Genomic DNA, 7,792 nt, shown 5'->3' with positions numbered 1-7,792 from the left:
ATCTATCTAGAAAATTTGTATAGCGCCCAATATCCAAAGTTTTTCAATAATGCTCAGTGGCGCTTAGAGTTACAATGAAAATGCTCTCTGGAGATGTAAGTTTTTAAGCGTCTTTTGAAAATGTTGACATTAGGAGAGGTTTTTATGTCCAGGGGTAAAGAGTTCCAAAGGACAGGAGCTGCTGCAGAGAAGGAGTGGCGACCATAGGTAGTAAGGTTCCATCTAGGTGTGTGCAGAAGGCATTTATCAGATGAGTGAAGAACAGATGATAAATATGCAGGCGCACAACTAGATGCAATAGTAGTACAGTCACAGAAAACAGAACCATCACTGAAATCTCAGGTTCTCGATGAAATGGTAGGATAAAACTTGCATAAGTTGACGGAGAACATCATCATGAAGGTTAGGTTAAAAGTGAAGAACAGCTCGAAACTGTAAAACTTTTCAATCTTCTGGAGAGCACTTTCAAATGGGACAAATACATCATGTATTGTTGATCAGCTTTGCACATATGTGAATATCATGGTTTCAGCAAAGAAGAAGGGGAGGAGGGCTAGAGAGCGCCCTCAACGACCACTCTTTCAGTCTTGTCCGGTTCCTGATGCTTTCAAAATTCACCACAGCTACACATCCACACCATAAACATTTAGCTTAACTTTTATTTTTTCACCCTTACACAGCTTTAAACAAATCAAATAAGACAACTAAAATGTTTGTTCATATCTTGTCAATGAAAACAATGCATGAAAAATACTGGTTACAGAAGTATAGTACAAAACAAAACAAGATAAACACACTTGAGATCAGAAAGGAGCGGTATCTGTGATCAGTATCATTTTGGCCAAGTTCAATGAGGACAAATGTGATTACTATTGTATCAGCATTTTCACAGATGAAGATTTTTTTTCTTGTACCTACTTTAGAGATTTCTTAATCATTTCTTTTTCACACTGTAAGTCTTTTCTTCTCAGTGACTCTATTATTTTTACAGCATATTCCATGGTAATCAAGCTCCCAGTCAAGTTCATTCCATCACAAGACGCCACCTTAAATATATTGATTGATTTTGAACTTATTTCAATCTGATGATTTTACAAGCAGTATCACAAATGTAGGGCGTTGCATACCTCGGCTGATACACCATTGAACAGACCCTGTTAGTTTTTCATATAATTTTTTCAATACTCTTTTTCTGTCACTGTGATTGCACCTTAAATTTACAAGTCACAATTAACATTCACTGCCAAAACCATTACCAAATCTATTCATTGCCATATTGATGGTGCAGTTTGTAATTTTGTTGAATGTTGACTGCTTTGATATTTGTTTCAAAGATAAGACTATTTTATCTATGAGTTATCGTTGTCAATCTCAGTCACCTTTGAGCGGTTCCGAAGTGGATGCTACATGGTTTAATTATCTTGTCTAAACATTTATATTTAGATGTTTGAATTGCTTGATAACCTTGATAACCCTGAAACCTGCTCCAAAGGTCAACTTTGCCCTGTATAACAATAATTTCATCGTGACTCACAATTGTATTTAGTCCACATGCAAAGGAACCAAACCTTTTCCCCCGATGATTTCTACAAATGAGTATTTTCTGAAACTTATCAATCTATTACCAGGATGGGATTGTCTACCTGTCTACAACCAAATTATATTTCATCATTCCAAAGTATAAGTACCTGAGAAATGGTGCCATGGGGTGCCTTGCCTACAGCATTTCACAGCCACACCCTCATTTATCAGATTATTCTGATAGGTCCGCTCGATTTCCAAAATGAAAAATATGCACAAAACCCTCCTCAAAAGAAATGAAGGTATTTTTGCTAATTTAGTAATTAACAATAAGATAACCCAAAAGGCATTTAAGATAGTCTTCTGAAAATCAGGTAACAGCTGGGCACTGTGACACTGTAGCCTAGCTTATCTTTGGGTTCTGATAAGTGCATGTTTGTAATATTACTAATTGTCTTTGTATATTAAGTATTAAGATAAGTCTGACCCAGTCGTTCAAATCTCTCCTCTGTATCAACCATTGCAGTATCATTACCATTTGTCTGGTTCTGGACTGAAAGATCCGTTGTTTGAGGGTGCTCTCCACACTCCCCTTTACAAGTTTTTCACAATATGTTATTGTAAGAATAGCTAACTATCTATCTATCTAGAAATATTTGTACGATATAGCGCCAAATATCCAAAGGTATTCAATTTTGCCCAGTGGCGCTTAGAGTTACAATGAAAATGCTCTCTGGAAGATGTAAGTTTTTAAGTGTCTTTTGAAAATGTTGACTTTAGGAGAGGTTTTTATGTCCAGGGGTAAAGGGTTCCAAAGGACAGGAGCTGCTGGAGATCAAAATAAGACAACTAAAATGTTTGTTCATATCTTGTCAATGGAAACAATGCATGAAAAATACTGGTTATAGAAGTACAGTCCAAAAAAAAACCCCAAAAACAAATACAAACAACTTTGTGATCAGACAGGAGCAGTATCTGTGATCATCATCATTTGGGTCAAGTTCAATAAGGACAAATTTGATTACTGTGGTATCAGCATTTTCACAGATGACGAGTCTTCTTGTACCTACTTTTAAGATTTCTTAATCATATCTTTTTCACACTGTAAGTCTTTTCTTCTCATTGACTCTATCACTTTTACAGCATATTATTCCATGGTAATTAAGCTCCCAGTCGAGTTCATTCCATCACAAGATATGCCATCTTATGTATATTGATTGCTTTTGAACTTTATTTCAATCTAACGATTTTGCAAGCAGTATCACAAGTGTAGGCATTGCATACCTTGGGTGATACACCATTGAACGGACCCTGTTAGTTTTGCATATAATTTTGTCAATTCTCTATTTCTGTCACTGTGATTGCACCTTAAATTTACAAGACACAATCACTGCCAAAACCATAACCAAATCTATTCATTGCCATATTGATGGTGCAGTTTGTAAATTTGTTGAATGTTGACTGCTTTGATATTTCAAAGATAAGACTATTTTATCTTTGAATTATCGTTCTCAATCTCAGTCATCTTTGAGCTGTCACAAACTGGATGCTACATGGTTTAATTATCTTGTCTAAACATTTACATTTACATGTTTGAATTGCTTGATAACCTTGATAATTGAAACCTGCTCCAAGGTCAACTTTGCCCTGCATAACAATAATTTAATCATGATTCACCATTCTATTTAGTCCACATGGCAAAGGAGCCAAAACCTTGTCCCCCTGAGGGTTTCTACAAATGAGTATTTTCTGAAACTTATCATTAATCCATTATCAGGGTTGGATTGCCTACCTTTCTACAACCAAATTCATAATTCATCTTTTGCACAGTATAAATGCTCGAAAAATGGTGCCATGGATTGCCTTGCCAACAACATTTCACAGCAACACCCCTATTAATCGGATGATTGAAGATATTATTCTGATAGGTCCGTTCGATTTCCAAAATGGAAAATATGCATAAAACCCTCCTCAAAGGAAATGAAGGTATTTTTGCTAATTTAGTAATTAACAATAAGATAACCCAGAAGGCAATTAAGATAGTCTTCTGAAAATCAGGCAACAGCTGAGCACTGTGACAGTGAAGGCTAGCTTTTCCTTGGGTTCTGATAAGTGCACGTTTGTAATATTACTGATTGTCTATTTGTATATTAAGTATTAAGATCAGTCTGACCCAGTCGTTCAAATCTCTTCTCTGTATGAACCATTGCAGTATCATTACCATTTGTCTGGTTCTAGACAGAAACATCCATGTTTGAGGGCGCTCTTCACATCCCCATCCTATGTTGTAAGAATTAGCTATCTATATATCCATCTAGAAACATTTGTACGGTATAGCGCCAAATATCCAAAGGTATTCAATTTTGCCCAGTGGCGCTTAGAGTTACAATGAAAATGCTCTCTGGAAGATGTAAGTTTTTAAGTGTCTTTTGAAAATGTTGACTTTAGCAGAGGTTTTTATGTCCAGGGGTAAAGGGTTCCAAAGGACAGGAGCTGCTGGAGATCAAAATAAGACAACTAAAATGTTTGTTCACATCTTGTCAATGGAAACAATGCATGAAAAATACTGGTCATAGAAGACAATCCAAAAACCCCCCAAAAACAAGTACAAACAACTTTGTGATCAGAAAGGAGCAGTATCTGTGATCATCATCATTTGGGTCAAGTTCAATAAGGACAAATTTGATTACTGTGGTATAGCATTTTCACAGATGACGAGTCTTTCTTGTACCTACTTTTAAGATTTCTTAATCATATCTTTTTCACACTGTAAGTCTTTTCTTCTCAGTGACTCTATCACTTTTACAGCATATTATTCCATGGTAATTAAGCTCCCAGTCAAGTTCATTCCATCACAAGATATGCCATCTTATGTATATTGATTGCTTTTGAACTTTATTTCAATCTAACGATTTTACAAGCAGTATCACAAATGTAGGGCTTTGCATACCTCGGCTGATACACCATTGAACAGACCCTGTTAGTTTTTCATATAATTTTTTTCAATACTCTTTTTCTGTCGCTGTACGTTATTGCACCTGAAATTTACAAGTCACAATTAACATTCACTGCAAAAACCATTACCAAATCTATTAATTGCAATATTGATGGTGCAGTTTGTAATTTTGTTGAATGTTGACTGCTTTGATATTTGTTTCAAAGATAAGACTATTTTATCTATGAGTTATCGTTCTCAATCTCAGTCATCTTTGAGCTGTCACAAACTGGATGCTACAGCTAGTTTAATTATCTTGTCTAAACATTTACATTTACATGTTTGAATTGCTTGATAACCTTGATAACCTTGAAACCTGCTCCAAGGTCAACTTTGCCCTGCATAACAATAATTTAATCATGATTCACCATTCTATTTAGTCCACATGGCAAAGGAGCTAAAACCTGGTCCCCCTGAGGGTTTCTACAAATGAGTATTTTCTGAAACGTATCATTAATCCATTATCAGGGTTGATTGCCTACCTATCTACAACCAAATTCTTTTGCACAGTATAAATGCTCGAAAAATGGTGCCATGGATTGCCTTGCCAACAACATTTCACAGCAACACCTCTATTAATCGGATTGAAGATATTATTCTGATAGGTCAGCTCGATTTCCAAAATGGAAAATAAGCATAAAACCCTCCTCAAAAGAAATGAAGGTATTTTTGCTAATTTAGAAATTAACCATAAGATAACCCAGAAGGCAATTAAGATAGTCTTCTGAAAATTAGGTAACAGCTAGGCACTTTGACAGTGTAGGCTAGCTTTTCCTTGGGTTCTGATAAGTGCACGTTTGTAATATTACTGATTGTCATACAGAAGTCCCATTTTTCAGATAAGTCAGAAATTTGCAGGGTGCACGTCCTATTCTAAGTATGTTTTAATAGTGATGTGAATTGGTTGATGTGTTAGATGTAAATTAACCGTTTCAAACATAAACACATAGCGGTGTAAAAGTGCAGCTCTGGTAACTTTTGAGAAATTAATGAAGTCAGGCCTGCAAGATTAATTTTACATTATGCCAGTGTATATGGTCTTGAAAAATAGGATAGGCCAGCAGAAACAGGTTTGAAGAATTACATGTTAATTTCCTGGATAAATTTAATGATTAAGAATAAGGATCTGTAGTTTATTTTTTGTACCAATTGTTCGAAAGATAAATATTTTTGATTCGCGAGATTTAACCTTTTCAGTTTGTTTCGTTTTCCTGAATGGCGTTTCACGTATAAAATGATTTAAGTTACCACTTAAAACAAGTGTTATTTTTACTTCATGTGTGTTCCCAATATATGTTTTCCAGTGCAGTGTTATGATAACTTTGTTGATATTAGTAAGAATTGTTTTTGTACTAAATATTATTAGATTTTGTTAAGTCTTTTACTCCATGTCGTGCCAGTCTATAAATGTTAAGTCTTCATCAGTGCCAATCAAGCCACAGTGATTACATGATAGTATGCTGTTGAACAAATCACAATGCACAATTCATGAATTATGTAAACCTGTACCTTGATCGTCATGTCCAATTTCAATACTTTCCGCCCCTTTTACAAGTACCAATCCAACTATCAAGTTGAAAACTTTCAAATAAAGGTGAGTTAATTTGAATACATGTCCACCTTTGTACCTTTTAAGAAACAAATCCAATTACACTGTAAATTGATTTTGTCGAGATCAACAGGTTGGTTTTTCTCTCTGTGTGAGGGAAGGGTTTAGCATCCATCAGGGCATAGATTTGGTTCAATTCAGTGAACTTTTAAACAATATAATCATTTGTAACAATTTCTCTGTATGTGTCTCTTCTCATAATTTCATATAAACCTATTTGACTAGCAAAGTTGAAGGCTTTTCAAATTATATTTTCAGTAGTCCTGAACAATTCCTCATACAATATTGCTCACTGCTAATGTCTGATACTGCTGTTGTATCACCGTAAAATGCCCCTGAATTTTTTTAATATAATGTCACTAATACAGCAAATATTGCCCCAACTTTGTTCTCATATTTGTTGATAAAAACAATTACATTGAGAAATTTCAGGCATTTTTCGGTGATACAAAGATGGTGCTGACTTTGTTTTGAGTGATCACACTCTACATTTTAGTAACAACGCCAAGTGAGTTTTATGCACGTCTCTTTTGGGGGTTGAGAGGTAACTCCTAATATGCAAAATACAGGGAGGGTTGGGGACGGGTTTTATGCTGTTTTGACTTCAGTGATATGGGTAGGTCACAATTTAATGCTCAATAGGTGGGTCATTGAATTTAGAGACTGGTTCATAATCGCATAAAATGCATCAATATCAGCCACGAGTTGCCTGATTCAGTTGCAGCTTTCGGTGAGACCTTCTGTAGTGTGCAAACAGAACAAAAACCATTACGTTCACCCCGCTAAAACATTCACAAATCACAGACTTGAAACTTAAGTCTAGACTTAAAGCTAATCCTTGACTGTTGTCTCCATGACAATTAAGTATAAGAAAGCAACACCAAAAGTTCATGATGCATCGATACAGTGATATATTTATTCAATTTATTTACAACAACTCTGGACATATGGTTATGCAGAGAAAACGTGAAATATATTCACAGTGCATTAAAAATTATATATCCATACCTTAAAATTGAAACTTGGAAATTATGTCAACATTTCACTAAAACAAAATTACTGAATGTTTAAAATATAACTGTTATAGGCCTATGTATATGTATATATAAGTCCTTAATAATTTCAGTAACAATGGAATGTCACTGATTATACATGTATAGTGTCAAATCAAAGAAAAAGTGATCAAAGGTACTTGGAAAAATTTTTCAAGGTAAAGGAAAATAATTAATTATGAAAATTACGGAAAGAAAAAAGACTGAAATTGATTGTAATTTTGTTTGATACGAGACATTATCTATATTGTTTGACATGTTGAAAGATACTAAATGAACGGGTGACTATGTGATACTGACGCTATTTGGGGAACTTGTGCGATCGGTACTTGGCGATAAACAAAGCAGAGACTCTTAAGGAGTTAGACTGGTATGAGGAGGGTTTATTGGCTTGGTTCCGCCATACAATAACGTGCACAGACGGATCGTGTTATGCTCTCTCATAAAATTCTTCCTCGAAAGAGGGAAATTACAATCTAATCGTAATTTCATATAAAACCACTGCATCGGGGTTTTCGTCTACCGTTGACAAGGGATTCATAGCGCCAAATTTAGTCTCAGTGGATAATTGTCGGCTTAGAGTTGATCCCGGTTTCTTGGCCTTCTTAATGCTTC

The sequence above is a fragment of the Ptychodera flava genome, chromosome 2 (genome assembly GCF_041260155.1).
Source record: "Ptychodera flava strain L36383 chromosome 2, AS_Pfla_20210202, whole genome shotgun sequence".
In the NCBI taxonomy this organism is placed as follows: Eukaryota; Metazoa; Hemichordata; class Enteropneusta; family Ptychoderidae; genus Ptychodera; species Ptychodera flava.
This window is presented reverse-complemented; position numbering follows the sequence as displayed.